At 44.2% G+C, this 19807-nt stretch overlaps 1 long non-coding RNA gene across 3 annotated transcripts in view; it reads right to left on the reverse strand.

Moving 5' to 3' along the window:
• The window catches only part of LOC142775657 (uncharacterized), a 320531-nt gene that overhangs the window by 126454 nt on the left and 174270 nt on the right, over positions 1–19807 (reverse strand). For all 3 annotated transcript variants that reach the window (XR_012886900.1, XR_012886899.1, XR_012886901.1), the window contains one exon: positions 5516–5667. This is a non-coding gene — a long non-coding RNA (uncharacterized LOC142775657). The remainder of the gene's footprint in view (positions 1–5515; positions 5668–19807) is intronic.

Raw genomic sequence — 19807 nt, forward strand, 5'->3', positions numbered from 1 at the left:
AGTTTCCCCGAGATGCTCGTCACCAGTGGTAAATGGTAGATACAAATAGCTTGCCGTTTGAACGTTAAAGGAGGTGCTTCTCCGTGGCTCAGTGGTTAACACTTCGCACTCACGATTCAGATCACGATTCAAGTTCGATCCTGCCCGGCAGATTCTTTTTTCTGGATTATTTTTGTTTCCTGCGTTTACATATATATAGATACGTATACTTATACGGTGAGTGATGGTGACGCCGTTGACAACGCCGGCGGCGAAATCCAACCGAGAGTGTTCATATAATTGCTATCACAATAAAACTGTGTTAGGCACTGCAGTATTGTGAGAACAATATGCACTAGCTTTGCTTCGCGAACTGCTATTTATTTTTTTTAATTGCACTGGATGATAACGGGGACGCCCTGAATATAGCCCGCACCTTTAGAACACCATCCTCCAAACTTCCATTTTATACTGCCCTGATCGAAATCGAATGTGACTATTCAGAACAATATTGGAAAGAAAAGACGACGATTGTGTATACGCCGAGTGTTCAAAGTTAATCTTTATGTTTTTTTTAAATATGCGCTCGAAGGCTCCGGAGAATCACTTGTGCGAATAAGTTAAACGGCCAATGGGACAGAAAGTTAGATTATAATTATCACCGTCAGCTGCCCAATTAAGTAAAGTTCATTAATTAACTTTTTACTTGTTGCGGTAAGTTCGCATGTTCATATTAAAAAAATGTAGGCAGTGGTGTTTGTACACAATCTCAGTTGGAAGATTTTTTCTAGCATGCCTGTGCTCTTAGATATCCGGCTCCAAAGTTTGTCTTTCGCATGATTACTCATGCAAGAGGGTCAGCCCATACTCCTCCCTAAAGTGACGCATCTGTTGTGGGCGCTGCATTAGTGTGTGAAGAGGGTTGAAGCGTCGGCATAGGTGATAACATTTAGCCTTGCCCTCTCGCCCGTCGAAATAAATAAATTAAAGAACCCTTGCAACCAGTCTCGTAACAAGCAACTGCAGAGCTTCTAACAATAGTGGCAGATGCTACGCCGAGATAGTGGTGCGAGCGGAGAATATGGATGCCAGTGCGCCTGCGTAATAATGACTAGAGAGGCGTGCGTGGTCGTTGCCTGGGCTACGCGAATAGTGCGACTGCTGATGTCCGAGTAGTGTAACTTTTATTGAAATCAAGAGCAACAGGTCCACGAATACTAACTGAAACAGTTTTATCCTTGATAACACATATTTCCTGCTGCTACATAAGCTTATTTCGGTCATGCACAAATCGCATCAAAACTTATCCCCTCCCAAGGTGTCAATGGCCTAAAAAGTGTTCAAAATACCTGCCTTCGGCAGCAACGCAAAGCATTAGGCGCTTTCGCGTCGACTCGACGACTTGGCGCACTACTTCTGCAGCAATACTCGGACAGGAATATGTTATTCTGTCCATGTCATTACCATCGACGGGCTCTGTTGCGCAAACTGAATCTTTAACATGGCCCCAAAAAAGAAAGTTGAGTGGAGAAAGGTTGGGAGATCTTGGGTGCCAAAACATCGTTCCTGCGTGCCCAATCAACTGTTGTAGAAAACGTCTGTCCAACCAGTTATTCACCCTCGTAGGAAAATGTGGTTATGCTACATCGTGCTGAAATCATACTTGGCGCAGGTCATTCAAGGAAAGACTGCAGACAAGGTCATCAATGACCACACTCACTATATCTTCTGTGTACATATTTCCGTTCAAGTTGTCCTAAAAAAAGTGAAGTCCAATGATCCTGTCCCCGAGTAGGCCGCACCACGCATTCACACTCGAGCAAACTTGATGCTTGTGCTGCCTCAGCCAGTGGGCGGTTTCTTGTGCCTAATAATGGGCATTGTGAAGATTAACACTACTATTTCGACAAAACCGAGCTTCATTAGTCCTAATTATTCTATGCAAAAGTCATTTTCTTGATCAGTTTTGATGAGGCCCATACTGCAGAAGTCAACCCGCCTTTCAAAATCCGCCTCGTTTCGGTCCTAATGAAGGTAAACGTGATATCAATGGAACTTGAGCTTTCTTAGAACTTTTGTGACTGTTCTGACGCTGCGACCACACTGATCGGCAACCTGTCGGATGCTGAGCTCTGGCATCGACGTAACGCACGCGTCAACGTCGACTTCAAAGTCTTCATCGACGATTGCCTTCGTGGTGTGTCTTGGAAGGTGAGAAGAGCCTCTCGTGCAAAAGCGCCGAAACAGGTTCATGAAAGTGGGCCTTGTTGGAAGGGGACGGTGTGGGTGGCGAGACGCGTAAAACTTCGTTGCTAACAAAGAGTTGTCATGAAAAAACGTCGCGAAAAATCGTCCCCTGTTATCGCATTGATCAGGATCATGCATAAGGCACACATGGCGCATCGCGTTGTCACAATTTTGTTTTGCCAACCGGAAAGGCAAGTGTAATTGTTATCATGTATGCCTACGCTTCCACCCTCCTCACACATCAAACACTATACGCAACAGATACGCCACTTTAGGGAGGATCTTTGCCTCACCGTCTTTCATGCATAATCATGCGAAAGAGAAATTTTGTAGCCGGATATCTCGGAGCACAGGCATGCTAGAAAAAATCTTCCAACGGAAACTTTGTACAAACACCACTGCCTAGATTTTTTCTTCAATATAAGCAGGCCAACTTACCGCAGCCGGTGAGAAGTTAATTTTTATTTTAGTTCATTGAGCTGCTGACAGCGATAATTATCATCTTGAACTTTCTGTCCCCCTTATTAACTTAACCTATTTGCACAAGTGGTTCTCGCGTGCCTTCGAGCGCCTAATTTTAAAAAAAATCATAAATCTTAACTTTGGACACCCGGTATGTATGTTTCTGTAACCGTTAAACGAACTCTGAAAGGCGCTCTAACGAAAATCACTGAAAAGGTACTCTGATTACATGCGTGAATACTAATTGTTTTATTGTGCTTGTAATTTTATTTTTTCTCCTTCCTGGGGACATTGCGTAAACACAAGCACTCGAACCTAGAATAGAGCATGAATTACTTCGATCTCTCCGTGAATAACACGTATTGAGGGCACAAACTGTGCGAAACCTTAGGTCAGTTATTCGTTTTTTTTAAGTCCCAAATAGCCAATAAAGACTTCTCTTTAGTGCCAAGTTTGATGCAACTACTTTTACAGTGACTTATTCAAGATGCACAAGCTTAACCCTTTCAGACACTTTGTACACAATTGTGTACATCACTTGTTTGTGCTGGTTGTGTCGACGAGGGGGTATAAAAGTGCAAGAAATAATGAGCTTTCGATGAAATGAACCTACTGCCTAATAAACTAGTCTTCATTTAATTTCCCTTTTCACTGCACTGTTCAATATAATCGCTTTTTCGAACATACCATGGTCAACGAGTCGTTCGACATGGCACTGCCCTGGAGCCACGTCGAAATGTGTATTTTTTTATCCTTATCAACAAAACCACAAACCAATTTGCACTACATTTCTACTCTGAGGTTTGATTCTACATATGCAAGACAACATGAACGTCTTCAGAATAAACACATATTGAGTTAAAGCCCAATTTCTATTAACTGTAATAAACTCACAGATTTATTCATTAAACGCTCCGCCGCGGTAGTCTAGTGGCTAAGGCACTCGCTGCTGACCCGCAGGTCGCGGGAGCGAATCCCGGCTGTGGTGGCTGCATTTCCGATGGAGGCGGAAATGTTGTGGGCCCGTGTGCTCAGATTTGGGTGCACGTTAAAGAACCCCAGGTGGTCGAAATTTCCGCAGCCCTCCACTACGGCGTCTCTGATAATGATATGGTGGTTTTGGGACGTTAAACCCCACATATAAATAAATATTTCATTAGAAAATATTTTGTGTTGCAATGCAATGTTGAGGGTCTTAAAGTTATGCCGCGACAATTTCACTTATTTACAGACAGTTTTTCATGTATGAAAAACAGTCTTACTGTGTTTTTACAGTTACTGGCTTAACCCTTTCAGACGCCACCTAAAGGTGGCGTCTGAAAGGGTTAAGCATGTAACTGTAAAAAGCCAAATGAAAATTTAGTGGATCCCCAATCCGTATATCTATTGTTCATATCATTCGCTTCAGTTCTGGCGTACCACCTTAATGTGCCCTAAAAATGTGGTAATTACAGCAAGGGTTCCAAGCAGCGTACCAATTTAAAAACATACTTGTCACGGCCCGCAGAACGTGCGTCAGACATTCGCACTGACGCACAATGCCATTAGGCAGGAGAATACTGCTGGTGTTTAGGCGAGTTGGTCTGATGAGGTGACGCTCTGAATTTGCATGATTCCGAGCTCATTACTATGGATGATGGCCTCCTCGCGCGGCGTCTCTCATCACCGCATGCGTGAAAGCGTGTAATTTCGAACACGCATCAATTCTGCATGCTGGCGTTGCCATCCAATGCTCTACCGTGACGATGAAATTATCCACATTGTCTACTTTATTATTTTTATTATTATTGGCTGTATTTTTTTATTCCAGATTCTCTCCTGTTATGTTTTCCTATATTTCTTCAATATTACGTAAGCTTTTTTTTTATTTTCTCTTCATATCTCGTCGCACACTTATTTGTAAACACAAGATTGTTTTGTTTTGTTCATTTGTCGAAGACAGTTTATTTAGGCTATAGCAAGGTCAGGCACAAGAAGGAGAGGAGGTACACCGCAGTGGTTCTTTGCTTATTTCTATAATTCAGTGCCAACCATTCCTGCTATAACTATTCCAACCTTAGGAAAAAGCAAACGAAGACATCAAAGTACTTAAGCGTTATCAAAGTATACTAGCAACGCTGCTACGTAGTTATGACACACGTGGCATGTCAAACGTACACGACCATACGTATACTTGAACGCTTGGAATATAATCATTCATTGCTTCAATTTGATAGCCTATGTATAGGAACTTGAAGGGGAGATGAGATAGATAGCAAGACGCATGTGCCGCCAATACTTGCAAATCAGTTTTATAGAAAATGACGTCAGTTTACAGCTCTCCTCTCTCAATAATGAACTCGTTGTACTGATTTTTTTCTCACGAGTAGAGCGCCGCAGTACATATAACGTGGTGTGCTGGATTCAGCCGTGGCGGTGTTGCTAGCCGCATTTTCCTGATTAACTTCAAACTTATCTGCTGCAGTGCTCCTCTGTTCAGCTGACGATATCGGCGACTGTTGGTGGCTGCTTTGGGAGCGCCTGCTATTGACGCGAGAGCGTTGAAGAGCTCGTTTGGCAGAAATTCCAGCGTGGCGTCGGCATTGCTGTCGGCGTCATTGGTTGTGAGCGAATAATTTTGTTCAACCCCGAAGAATGAAGAATCATGTAAAGAAAAGGAATAATAAAAATTTCGGCTCGAGTGAGAATGAATCCCTAGCCAACTACATGGCAGACAGGTGTGAAATCACAGAGCCGCACTATTGTTTGACTCTGCGTCGGAAAAAAAACTATACGAATGCCATATTAAAAAAGAGTCTCCTTAACCATGATTAACATTTCGTCTTACTAGTACAGCCAGTGTTCCTGCGTCAACCATCCGAGAACCTGCAGTGGACTCTACAGTCTGTGGCGTCCATCTTCCACCTTTTCTGAAGTCGGGGGCGTACACAGCAGCACCGGGTTATGGCAGAGGCCACTTGTCCTCATCGCTGTATGAGCCTGCATATACAGAAGGGAAACATGCATTTAAGCGGGATCAAACTTTATAGAGAAAGATAAGTTCCGATGGCAATGTTCGAGAGCTGTTTGGCGTGTCTCTGCAATTGAAAAGAAGCTTTTTCAGGTTATCTTCCAGACATCCCTCACCTAACTTCTTGGGGTCATTTTTAGTGCTCTTGACTACCTTTTTAGCCAAAAAGTTTGTCTTAACATGGTAAATAGCTCTGCGTAGACACGTTATGTTGCTCATGTGGGCAAAAGTTCTGAACATGTAGCCCGTAAACAGCGTTCTGTTATTAAAGACGGTGGTTTGTGACGCGCTAAATTGGTGGCAGATAGCACGCAAGCAGCTGAGTGTGTCCCCAGCGTTGATTTTTCTGACCACTAGCACCTCGATCCATTTGTATACAGTCGAACCCCTCTATAAAAGACATTTATATCAGGAAAAAATTGGTGCAAGAGACACCAGTGTGCCTGCAGTAAGATATGGGTTGATAAGAAAATGCATACGTGGTACCCTTCTTACAGATATCTCATGTAAAAGACAATAATTTCTGCCCAGAGCATTATGAAGGAGTTAAACTTTACTTTGTGCGCCCACAACCACCAAAATCATGCATGCTCCCTGCAATTGTATCAGCAAAATCAATATGAACTCTTGACCTCTTTTTTTTTTTTACAATAGCGGGAGAGATCACTGAGTTTGCTGAAGCTTGTATGGGCGTGTTTTGAATACAGTTCTGAAATCACGTTGTATAATTTTTTATTGAAACAAAAAAATAAACAAAGGAGTTGTTGTCACCGTTACTTGGCGACGGCTACTCCTTCCCAATTGATTGTTAAAAATAAAATAGCAGAAAAAACAAAATAGCATAATACATATGTACCTTGCCATATGTCGGCCACCAAAACAATGACCTAGCAACCACTTGTCTAGCCGACGGTGCCATGGTTAGTCTCATGTAAAACGTAAAGGACGTCACACCATGCTTCCATCGCAATGACTACTCGACGACCCTTGTGCAACAGCTATAAGCCAAAGAAAGCTTCGATTTCTTCTAGAAGGGTGCCATAATCACATATTCGCGTTCATTCCTTTTTCTGAAAGACGCCCAGCCGGCCATCGAAAGGTGCATCACTTGCCTTGAAGGAGTTTATTCCCATTCAACTGCTTCAACTATTCAACTATAAGATGGGCAGACCCTTTCATGTTTTATTGGGTGATTGTCAAGTCTAACACTCCTGAAAGTTTTGTTTCTGAACACACACTGAAGGAAGTGCATTTACAGAGGGTGGGTAATATTCCTTTCGCAGCTGAAGTTATCTTGTGTCAGGTTGCTGAATATTTTGACCCATGTGAGTAGGAACTCGTAAAGGCCACTCCAATCCACAGGTAGCCCAGGAGCATATCCTCAGGTCAATTTATCACCGACGGCAGACAAAGCGGTCGATTCATGTCCAAGTTGTGCAGAGCAGTGTTGGTAAAGTTCGTTGAGTTCCACTGTGCATGCGTCCGTTGAAGTGCGAGCGAACGAAGCATTGCTGCGTCCGTTCATGATAGCAGTGTAGCTACACAATAAAGAAAATCATCAGTATATCGTGTGGCTTTATCTGCATGGTCATTTCCATTGATACCGCAATGGTTCGACATCCACTTATGCGTTATGTAGCGTTTTTTTCTCCATGGCATGATGAAGAAGTCTTTTGTCAGTGACTAAATGTTCCTTTCGTTCGTGAGGATATGGTGACGGACTGTAATCTATGACTGCCTTGGAGTTGAAGATGATTGAACATGCCTGTAACTGTTCCTTAACTAAGAATGGTATACCATCACAGATGGTGGGGATTTCTGCAGCCTTAGATGATCTCAAATGCAATGTCCAGAATTTTGTGGTGAGAGACTTCACAGGAGTGACCAGTGCTGTTGATGAAATTTCAGAAGAAACTTGCGAAGTATTTTGTGAAGTGTCACATACAGATTAACAATCAGATATCAGAACAGAAAGTGCACAACCAAAAATATATCAAGAAAAACCTAGTTGAACCAAGAAAAACAACAGTTTCAAGTTTCAAGTTTCAAGTTTTATTATTTCCAAAAACAAGGTACAAAATCCAAGATATACAGACGAGGGTCCCAGAGCCAGACACTTTAGTGGGACCCTCGGTTTGTCGATACAAATCGACGGTAAAATTTATACAGAGCAACAGAAAATTCTTACAATATACAGACATCAAAATGCACTTTTATATCACAAATCAAGCCAAAACACGCAACATGGTATAAAAAAACGAAGAACAAACGAGTCAAACAGGTAAACGGTCACAAGTAAGGTTATTCAAAAAATGATTTTTGACGGACTTTTTGAACAAAGGAATTGAAGTGCAACACTTAATGCTAGAAGGTAACGCATTCTAAAAGGATATCGCACTAAAAGCGGAAGTTTTTTGCCTATAGTTCGTATGAGCGGGGGGTAACAGGAAATTTTTATCAGCCGCAAACCTGGTCACATTATTATTCTGCAAAAGATCAGATGTAATAAATGGGAATGCGAGTTGATTATACAGCAGTTTGTGGAATAAGGTCACAAGATTTAACCGGAACAAAATATTTACTGGCAAGATATTGTAAGAGCGTAGTAATGTGTAGGCGTTGGATTGCGAAGAACTAGAAGTGACAATGCGATTGACTGATTTTGAATGTGCTGTATTGATGATAAACGACAAGCATCAGTGTTGCCCCATGAGACTACACCGTAAGTAATACGACTATGAATGAACGCAAAATACAGCGCCAGTAGAGCTTCACGGGAAAAGAAAGAGCGAGCTTTGATTGATGCGCGGATACCAAACGCTGTCTTCTGCTTAAAATGGTTAAAGTGACTGCGAAAGGTAAGGCATGGGTCAAAATGTATGCCAAGAAAGACGACATCAGAACAAGCAGAAATGGAATGAATACCAAGTTGTATTAAGGGAATAGCAGATAATGACCTCTGAGCACTTTTAAACACCATAAATTTAGTTTTTGTGGGGTTGATAACTAAGTGATTACTGCTGCACCAATTCATAAGGGCACTTAATGCAAGATTTAACTTTGAAACAAGAGCATCAATGTTTTTATCAGATGAAGATATTGTTGTGTCATCAGCATATAGAACACAGTGACCCCAGTCAAAAGAGCTAAGAACATCAGGAAGATCATTCACATATAAAATAAATAGCAAATGACCCAATACTGAGCACTGCGGTACTCTTTGGTTAACATATTTTGTTGTAGAGAAGGTATTTGCGGCGTGTACTGTGTACTGTCGGTCAAGTAGGTAATTTCTTAAAAATGTAAGCGCAGGGCCTGTTATTCCATTGGACTGGAGTTTATGCAATAAGACTTGATGATTTACAGTGTCAAAGGCTTTAGTGAGATCTAAAAAAATCAAACCCACTAAATTTGCCAAATCGATACTTTTCTTTATGTAATCAGTTAGAGACAGCACAGCTAGACTTGTTGAGCTACCTGGACGGAAACTAAATTGGCTGTCTTTAAGCAATTTAAATTTAACTAGATATAAATTCAGACGTCCAACAAACAATTTTTCGACTAGTTTGCTGAGGCAGGAAAGAATTGAAATTTGACGGTAGTTGGAAACTGTTTGTTCATCGCCTTTTTTAAAAACTGGAATTACTTTAGCTTTTTTTAAGAATGCAGGAAATAAACCCTGTTTAAACATAAGGTTGATAATAAGACACAGCTTATCGGAAACTAAATGTGCAACCAGTTTTAAATGCCTTACACAAATGTCATCTAACCCAGGCCCTGTAGTTTTTAAGATTAGCAATAGTGGAAAAGACTTCCTGTGGTGTTGTTGGGAAAAAAAAGAATGACTGCGTGGTACGTCCCAGAGAAGTATACGACTGCGCATGGGGGCAGTGGTTAGTATAAACGGAAGAAAACTATTCCGAAAAGGCATTGGCAATTTCTTTGGGCTCAAAGAAGGTGGATCCATTGTAGTCGATTTTGGTTAGAGGGACGTTAGCAGATGACTTGTTAAGGATTGAGTTGAGCAGCTGCCACTGCCTTTTCGGGTTAGTTTTATTCTTGTTGAATTCATTTTCATAGTACCTTTTTTTTCGCTTGCTTGAGCAAGGTATTTAATAGACTGCAATAAGACTTGTATCGTTTAGCAAGACGCATAATAAAGGGCTGTCACATCTTTTTTATACATATTTTCTTTCTTCCTTAAACTTTTTAGAAGACCATTGGTCATCCATGGGTTGTGTGGATACTTGTATTTTTTTTACATAGGACAGTACGCGTGCTCTTGTCACACGTAATACAAATCTGTCAACGTCATTCTGTAGTAATTTTATTTATTCTTGAGCTAAATGTACTGAGGCAATGCTGAAGCATTGGTTTCAAGTTTCAAGTTTCAAGTTTATTAAGAAAGAATCGCAGAAGACAATAAACATATGAAGGGGCTACATTTTCATAAGGAGGCCCAAAAGTAAAAAACTGTGGGACTCCTAACAGAATTGAACAAAAAATAATTACTAAGCACAGGGAATAAGTTGAACACAGATGCACAGATATAATAAAGGAACTCATATATACCCACATGTAAATACATATATATCTATATATGTAAACAAAAAATCTCAATATTGGCAACATAATAACCATACTAAATATTACGATGAAAAAGTATGTGAAAAATAAACAAATAAATAAATAAAAATTATAAGGCATAACATTAATAATGTCAATGCAGAAACGAAGTCGTAGGTTAATGAAAAGCGAATAATTGCAGTAGCAGAGATAATTCCACTAGTTCGTGTTCATTTGTGCGCTTTATCCAGTCTAAACATGAAGTGCTTTGTTGATCTCCCTCGAGTTTTTCTGCCACTAAATATGAAGCAGAAATCAAATTTCTACCAGAATATACGCACTGATCTGTGTTATGTGCAACTGGCTCACGGAGACATCAAGTGTTGCTTTTGTCATGGTATTTCTTGGCATCTTTTTGACCTCTTACATTTTCCCTGCCTATATTATTATTATCCTGTAAATGACCTGGTCCAAAACATGAATAAACCATTTGCAACCTTGTGCCGTATCCGCTCTCATTGTTTCACTCTGCTGTTACCCTTTGTAAGTACGCAATGCAGCAGTAAACTATGACTATTAGAACTAATGTGTGATAAAAATGATTGTTGCGAAAGTTAACAAGGGTTGCGCTAAAGTTTCTGCAAAACAAAGTGATCTCATCTAATTATCACAAACATGAACGGCCTCGTAGACAACGCACTCTATGAAAAACCGATGCTGTGCTTAATATTTACGCTTGCCTCCCAAAGCACTCATGTATAGTGCACGATACGGGGCAGGGGAAAGGAAAACCTCTGAGCGGCTCTTCATACTGCTCGCCTCCACACCAACATGAGTAGCCAAGCTTGAACACAGCCCCGCAACTTTTTTTTGCCCTGTTCTTCACAGGATTCCAAACTACAGTCCCATAAAACAAGTCAGTTTCACCGAAAGTGTTTGTTGAAACAAACGATACCCTTAGCCAAACAAAGAGAAACAGAATGAGGAGTGTTACTATCAAAGGTAATTATGATTTGTCACTAAGAAGACACTAGCCTTTTTTGTTTAATATTAGGAAAGACGCCGGTGTGAATCAGCATTCTTTGTGACTTCATCAATGGCAAGAGTGCTTATGAATGACAAGCTTTGTGAATTCAACTTGATAACTTTTTGTTTTTACTAAAACCAAACTAAAAAACTTCAAGTGTGTCTGAACATACTTCTAACCCGAAGCAAAAAAAAAACTAGTAGTGACATATTCGGAAAGAAGAATCTGACGCAACTTGGTGAAAAATTCTTTAAAGCAGCTGCTTCTCATGGAGTCGCATAAGCACGGAACCTATTTAGAAACCGCAGAGAAAAAAGTATACCCACCAAAAGTAGACAGGTCGGCCAGAAGGGCATACTTCAGGTCTGATGTATGCCCTCCTGGCAGGTCTGATAGTCGGTATGATTGTTTTACCCTGGTGGAAGGTCTGATGACAGGTCTGATAGTATCCCAGGTTTGATTATACGTACCGTAGGCATGAAGATTATATGAGACGGACACGGGCGTGAACGAACAAGCCTCAACCCTAAGGTGCTTCGCCCCTAAAACAGCAGTAAATAAAGGACTGGGTCGGAGTCGAGCAAAGTACGAAAGAGAAACAGAGAAAGGGAAGAGAAAAATACAAGACAGAGAGGAGAAATATTGTGCCCGTAAGGGTTCCTATCCTACAAATAAGGAACGGTAATAAAGAATGAAACGAAAGAAAGAAAAGACTAAAACATAGTGTGTACCACTTCGTCAGGAATTTCATACTGGCACGATAGTTTTATAATCACTGAGATCTACAGAATGATCGATTAAACCTTCAAAGCTGACATCTGACAACGCGTATTCTCTGTGACTGAAAACCGTTACCACGCAGGTGGACAAACGCGTTTCTGTGACACGAACAGTCATGTGCTTTAGGCAAGCATGGTTGACAATGGCGGCAAGATGAAGTTAATGATGTTCATGTGACTCTGACGACAGGATTTCTACGCCGGTAATTCAACGCAATATTACGATATGCTGTTGGCTGTCATGTACACTCTTGCAGTGGACGAACGTAAACGACAGAAACATCATTGGGACCACATCACTGACTATGGTTTGTACAATCTCATAGCTATGCATGTATACGTCAAGTGTTATGTGCTTTAACCCAGTACACATGCGACGCCTTGCTTGTCCATGGGAGGTGCCTAATCAGATTTTCCTGCCGGAAGCATACCAGTTTTAAGACGTGTGCAACGAGTCTTTCCAGGGGCTTTGGTGCTAAGGTGAGGTTAACGTAAACGAATGCATTTGCTATGTGAGAAACAAGGCACGAAAAACCGCGCACTAACTCTCTATGCTGTGCCAAACTATCTCATGTTGCAACTTTCCCATCAAGATTGTATCTTTCGCAAGTTGATGTTCCGGATTCACCAAGCACATGTCAGTGGGCACGCTCGTACCTGTTTTCCTGCTAGGCACCTGGCACTAACAGTTATGGGCCTGCCAGAGTCATAGTGGGCACTCAGAGACCTCTTGTTTAATGTTAATAGAGCTGCCTTTTAATGTGACGAACGCCATCATTTGTAGAGCGCTGTACGTGCCTTGCGATCTCCAAGTTAGGTGCACTAGAAAACGGCATATACTAAGCCAACCTCCTATTCCGCTTAAGTTTTGGCTCACGCCGGAGCACACGTAATTTTATAGAACAGGGATCTCAAACCCACACAAGCAACCAGGCCACAGTAATAAAATTTAATCTCGCAAAGGGCCCCAGGACAGTGAAGAAGTGTGGAGGGGGGATGAGGGGCAGACTAATTGTTAGCGACGATTGCACTTTGATAGGCCTTTCCCATACGTCATATATTGGGCCTGTTTTCATGTAATGGTGAGGACTCAGAACCATATCGATACCGATCTTGACAATGACCGAAATCGGAACGCCGATCCCGAAGTAGAGAGTTCTTGTTTTGTGGTTGTTACAAAACAAGGTGACCGCTGTAGGTAGTTTACAAAAAAAATGTAAAAGATCTGTCACGTCTGTGTAGCTTACCCGAACAAAGCAGTGTTATTAATGATGATAGCCGAGAGCATAACGTGACCACCATATAGCAATGTCACCAATGGTCGCAAAGTTACGATAAAAATATTATGGGACGAGCAGCTCCTCGTGCGCACCGCGGTCTGCCAGTGGAAGTATGGTGGGAGGCATGCGTCTCGCAGGCCACGTGTTTCAGACCGCTGATACAGAACATGATGGTGATGTTTCATGTATAATGCTACGGTATGAGCCGGGCTGTAGTATGTGCCGGGTAAGTAGAAGAGGAAGACGACGTTGTCTGGTGTGGCCTGAGGACTCCATCTTTACCGCGACTGCCGAACTTCATCCTCACCCTGTAAATAAATCCACATATCCTTTCATTCAACCGTAACAGTTTTGTGGTGGAGGCGCTGGGTAATCAACCGAGCAACACGACGCTTCAAGCGCCTGATCTACGACGAAGCCGCCGCCTTGCTGGACTTCCCCCGTTACCACTGGCAGCTGAGATGTCTCACGGCGAAGAAAGAAACCGGATCCCCGCAGCTGCAGACCTTCTACCAGTCCCAGCAGCACCACTAGTGCCAGGTTCGGGTGCGGCTTGTCCCTGGTTACGTCAGGATCTGATAGTGCCTCGCACATTCGGTGGCAAATATGGCGAGGACGTGGACGCCTGGCTCACACACTACAAACGGGTGAGCAAATACTACCAGTGGGACGCGGCGACCCAGCTGACCAATGTAGTATTTTTCTTAGCGGACACAGCACTCGTGTGGTACGAGAACCACGAAGATGTCCTCACGTCATGGGATCGCTTCGTTTCCGAAATAAGAGCGTGCTTTGGAGACTGCGTAGCTAAGAGAAAGCAGGCCGAACAAACGTTACTGCAGAGAGCTCAGATCGCAGGAGAGACGTGCACGACCTATGTCGAGGCAATCTTGAAGCTCTGCAAGATTGTCAGCGCTTTTATGTCAGAGGAAGACAAAGTTGGGCACCTGTTGAAGGGCATTGCCGAGGATGTGTATCAGTTCCTCATCAGCAAAGACAGCCTTGCAACGGTAACCGACGTCATAAACCACTGTCGCACATTCGAGACCCTGAAGTTGCGACGTATCACCCCCAAGTTCGGTCGCCTACCGAATGTAACCACCGTGGCAAGTGTTCACGAATACACGCCGCTTGATCTCGCGTCGACAATACGCCAGATCGTTCGAGAAGAGCTCACTCGACACGCTCGCCCGACGCCGTACGAAGCTACACCCGCACCGCCTCCCTCTCGCCCTCCCGTTTCAATTGCGGCAGCAGGCATCGATGACTGCAACTACAGGCTACCCTCACCACCGAGGTCCCAGCTCAATAACTACCCGCTGCCGAGTTACGAAGACCACTTCAGTTATCCGCATCAGCCAGCCAACACCTATTACGACCCGAAGGAAGATGTACCTGTACCACCACCACGTCAGCGCAATGCCTTCCAGGAGTACAATGCATACCACCAAGCCCCTGTGTGCTACCGTTGCGGTATTGCCGGGCATATAGCTCGGTTCTGTCGTCGACCGAGAGGGCCGACATCCCGATATCATTCCCCATCAGAGTTTCCGCCAGCGGGCACTGGTCACAACAACGGTCATTGGCCCGCCTATTCTAGGAGTACCTCACGGCGGGGAAATCACCATGGCAGTTCTCCCGCTTCTGACCGTAGTTTGACGCCTCCATCTGGCCGACTGCATCGTTCCCCTGCGCCGGGATGACACCTGTCATCACCGCCGGCGCCGGAAAACTAGCCAGCGCGACCGATGGAGGTGAGGTCGCACAACACGATTTGCCTCAGATGCCTCCGCCAGTTATAATGTCGAAGAACAAGATAGGTGTGGAAATAGATGGCTTTTGTACAAGTGCTTTGGTGGACACTGGTACTACGATATCAGTTATGAGTTTTTCTTTCAAAAGTCGCATTGGCCGCAAAGTTATGTTTTCTTGGGGCGAATAAACAAGGTTTCGTGGTGTTGGTGGGGAAGTACTTCATCCTGTCGGAGTTCGTGCCGTCAATGTCTTATTGGCAGGAAAGGTGTTCCCAACAGAGTTTCTTGTGCTGAAACGTTGTACCCACGATGTTATTCTCGGTCTTGACTTTCTCCAAGGATGTGGCGCTTTCGTCGATTGTAGAAGCGGGGAACTTTCCGTCAGCGGTGACATTGTTCCTGCCCTCGTCGATGAGGCGCCGCAGGCCGCGAAGGATGCTCTGATAGTTTCCGACGAGCTGACAGTGCCGCCATGGTCAATGAGGTCAGTTGCGGTGCTCGCCCCAGAATCTGCCACATCTTTTGATGCCATCGTTGAACCGGCCATCGTTCAATGTGCTAAGAAAGGCATACTCGTCCCTCGTTGTTTGGTATCTGTTGATGAAGGAGCAACCTTTCTGTGGGAACTGAACTCTTCGCCAATGCCGGTTGTGCTCCCTCGAGGAATGAAGCTTGGACTCTTCGATGATTCCACTGAAGGTTCTGTAGCGGTCGTTAACAACGATGGAAGCGAGAAAGGTGCAGTCTCTGGAAAGCGCAGTTGCTCTTACGAGTCGCAGATCCTAGGTATGATTAGCGCCACTTTGCCGTCACACGAGCAGCAGACGTTACGCCATCTGTTGAGGCGACATGCTTCTGTGTTTGACTTTTGCCAATAGGAGAAGCCACTACCTTTACCATGTTCTCGCGCTCACCATAGGATTGACACCAGCACTGCCCATCCGATCCGACAAAAGGCTTACCGAGTGTCGTCATCAGAACGAAAAGTTATTGCCGACCAGGTTCAGGAAATGCGGAAGAAGGGTGTCATTAAAGAGTCGTGTAGCCCATGGGCAGCACCGGTCATCTTGGTTAAGAAGAAAGATGGTGCCTGGCGGTTCTGCGTTGATTACAGAAGACTCAACGCCGTGACCAAAAAAGATGTATATCCGCTGCCTAGGATTGACGATGTTATTGACTGCTTACACTCGGCTTCGTACTTTTCTTCAATAGACCTACAATCAGGATATTGGCAGATACCTATGCACCCTTCAGACAAGGAGAAGACCGCATTCGTGACGCTTGATGGAGTGTACCAATTCAATGTGATGCCGTTTGGGCTTTGCAACGCCCCCGCCACTTTTGAAAGGTTTACGCACTCTGTCCTTCGTGGTCTTAAATGGGAGGTGTGCTTATGCTACCTGGATGACATCGTCATTTTTGGGCGTACCTTTGAAGAGCACAACGTCCGTTTAAGCCTTGTTTTAGACTGTGTTGGAAAGGCTGGCTTGATTTTGAACTCTAAGAAGTGCCGGTTTGGTGAACGACAAGCTTTAGTCCTCAGTCACCTAGTTGACAAAGCTGGTGTCAGGCCGGATCCCCGCAAAATCGAAGCAGTCGGCACATTCAAACAACCCCAGACATTGAAGGAACTTCACAGCTTCTTGGGCCTATGTTCCTACTTTCGCCGCTTTGTGCCCCGATTCGCGAACGTAGTACACCCACTGACGAACTTGTTGCAAAAAGACATCCTATTCGAATGGACACCTCATTGTGATGCCGCATTTTCTGAACTGAAAGTTCTACTGACGTCTGAGCCTATTCTTCGTCATTTCGATCCTTCTGCTCCTACAGAAGTGCACAGTGACGCAAGTGGAATTGGCATCGGAGGTGTGCTTGTTCAGCGCAATGATAATGCAGAGCATGTTGTTGCTTATACGAGTCGATCTCAAAGCAAGGCTGAAATGAATTATACGGTGACAGAGCAAGAATGTTTAGCGGCTGTATTCGTCATTCTGAAGTTTCGATGTTACCTCTACGGTCGTCCATTTACGATTGTGACAGACCATCATTCATTATGTTGGCTTGTTACCTTCCGAGACCCTTCTGGCCGCCTTGCTCGATGGGCTCTACGCCTTCAAGAATTTGACTTCAGCATTTCGTACAGAAGTGGACGACGTCATTCGGACGCTGATTGCCTTTCTCGCCTGCCTATGACCACGACGGTGGACAGTGCAGATACCCTCGACATCTGTTTTGCTACGGTCTCTCACACGTTTCCTGACGCCAATATCTTCAAACGAGAACAATTGAATGATTTATCTTTAGAGCCTTTGTTGTTTGACGCTCGGAATCTCAAAGGCAGTGGTCGCTTTCGCATTCGTGATGGACTGTTGTGCAAAACAATTACTCAGCAACCGGCGCACGTTATTTACTGGTTGTACCTCAAAGTCTCCGATGCGACGTTCTCCGTACTATGCACAATGATCCAACGTCAGGACACCTTGGGTTCATTCGCACCCTGCATCGAGTGCAGCAGCGTTTTTACTGGCCTCGAATGCGAGATTTTTTGAAACAATACGTCTTGAGCTGCGAGAACTGCCAGCGTCACAAACGACCTACCAGTGCACCGCACGGCCTTCTTCACCCCATAGAACCGCCTACTACGCCTTTCGAGCAAGTGGGCATCGACCTATTGGGCCCGTTTCCGCGATCTTCAAACAACAACCGCTGGATAATAGTGTGCGTCGACCACCTTACCAGATACGCCGAAACCGCTGCGATACCATCTTCTACAGCTGATGGCGTCACTGCCTTTTTGTTACGCTCCGTTGTTCTTCGTCATGGTCCACTTCAAGTAATCATCAGTGACTTTGGTCGCCAATTCATCGTGGACACTGTGGAAGAATTGCTTTGCCTCTGCACTTCAGAGTTCAGACATTCAACACCATAGCATCCCCAGACGAATGGTCTTGTAGAACGCACCAATCGAACTCTCACTATCATGCTCGCTATGTACGTCGCATCCAATCACAAAAACTGGGATGAGATATTAGCATTTATTACTTACGCATACAATAGAGCGAAGCACGAGACCACGGACTTCACGCCCTTCTACCTGCTCTACGCTCGATCACCACGCAGCTCCCTTGATACAATCCTCCCATTTAAGCTCCATACCGATGAGTCCGTGGCCGAAACATTGTGCCGGGCTGAAGAAGCCCGCCAAATTGCTCGCTTGCGCACACTGGCATCACAAGATCACTCCAAGCAACGGTATGATCAATGCCATGATGCCATTTCATTCCGAAAAGGTGAATTCGTGTGGTTGTGGACCCCCCAACGAAAACCTGGTTTATGTCAGAAGTTTTTACCGCAGTACACAGGCCCCTACGTCATTGTAGATCGCTTGACTGACTTGACGTACGTTGTGGCACGCTTGACGACACCTTCTCGTCGGTAAAATCGAACGCAGTTGGTGCACGTGGCTCGCCTCAAGAAATTTCATCCCTCCAGTGATTTAAACTCGCCCAGCGGGCTTCGTCTGTGAACCGGGGATCGCTACGGTATGGGCCGGGCTGTAGTATGTGCCGGGTAAGTAGAAGAGGAAGACGACGTTGTCTGGTGCGGCCTGAGGACTCCATCTTTACCGCGACTGCCGAACTTCATCCTCACCCTGTAAATAAATCAACATATCCTTTCATTCAACCGTAACAATATTCTATAGGACATTATATAAAAGATCTTGATGATGTTATATAGGAGTCTGTGGACCCCAAATGGTCCACGGAAACAGTTTTGTGTATCCGTAAAAGTCGTCCTCGAAAAAAAAAATAAATGGGGAGGAGTTTACACTAGATGGGTAAAGCTTAAGAAACAGCGAAGCTGGTTCAACAGGGGTGCTTAAATTGGCCTTCTTGGCTGATGCTAGTTCTTTCCTTTGTGTAGACGGAGTAGAGTCGAACTACAGCTGTAGCAGACCCTGCAAGAATGTCCCAAATCCAGCGCCAGAACTAACGTGGAAAGCTGGCTGTGGTGCCCTTGGTTGAAGGCTTTTCGTCACTTGCACTCAGCTCGCATGGTAGCCGCGCGGATTGTCTCCGTCGGGGAGCGCGACGGATAAGCGATAGTGCGGAAGGTTTTTTTTTTTTTTTTTTGCGGACTTCCGACGCTTTATTTCGAGCTTTAGAAGCTTGGCTCTTACACGAAGCGTTTCTGAAGGCACACAATGTCTCGTAACACTTCTACCCTTCTAATTTTGGTATGTTTTGTCACGTAACAAGTAAGCAGAGCGGCGGAACTAACTTAGATCGCCATTTCTCCATGAGTTATCTGTAAAGTTGTTGTTTCGGTTTTCTGCGACATATTCACGCAAGCATGCTTCGTCTAGGCTTGCGTATTAGAAGAGGAAACATAAGTAGAAACAGTTTGAACGGGGTTTCATACCGCAAAACTTACTAAAAAGAGGTGAAATCGAATTGGTGTGGCAGTTTTAGTTTGACCATTCTTTATCAGAGAAAAATAAAAGGCACCTATATCGCACTGCACGTTGTGCTAATTTACGACCTCCGCCTTTTATTTCACATAAATCAGTCACTTATCCTTTCTGTCAAACCATAAGGGGTCCTCGAAGCACCCATGGCAGAGAACCACTGGCCCTGAGTGTTTATAGAATTCCTATCCTGACCAGTGTTGCCACTGGTGGCTACTTTTTACCATATTGG

The sequence above is a fragment of the Rhipicephalus microplus genome, chromosome X (assembly GCF_043290135.1).
Source record: "Rhipicephalus microplus isolate Deutch F79 chromosome X, USDA_Rmic, whole genome shotgun sequence".
Taxonomy (NCBI): Eukaryota; Metazoa; Arthropoda; class Arachnida; order Ixodida; family Ixodidae; genus Rhipicephalus; species Rhipicephalus microplus.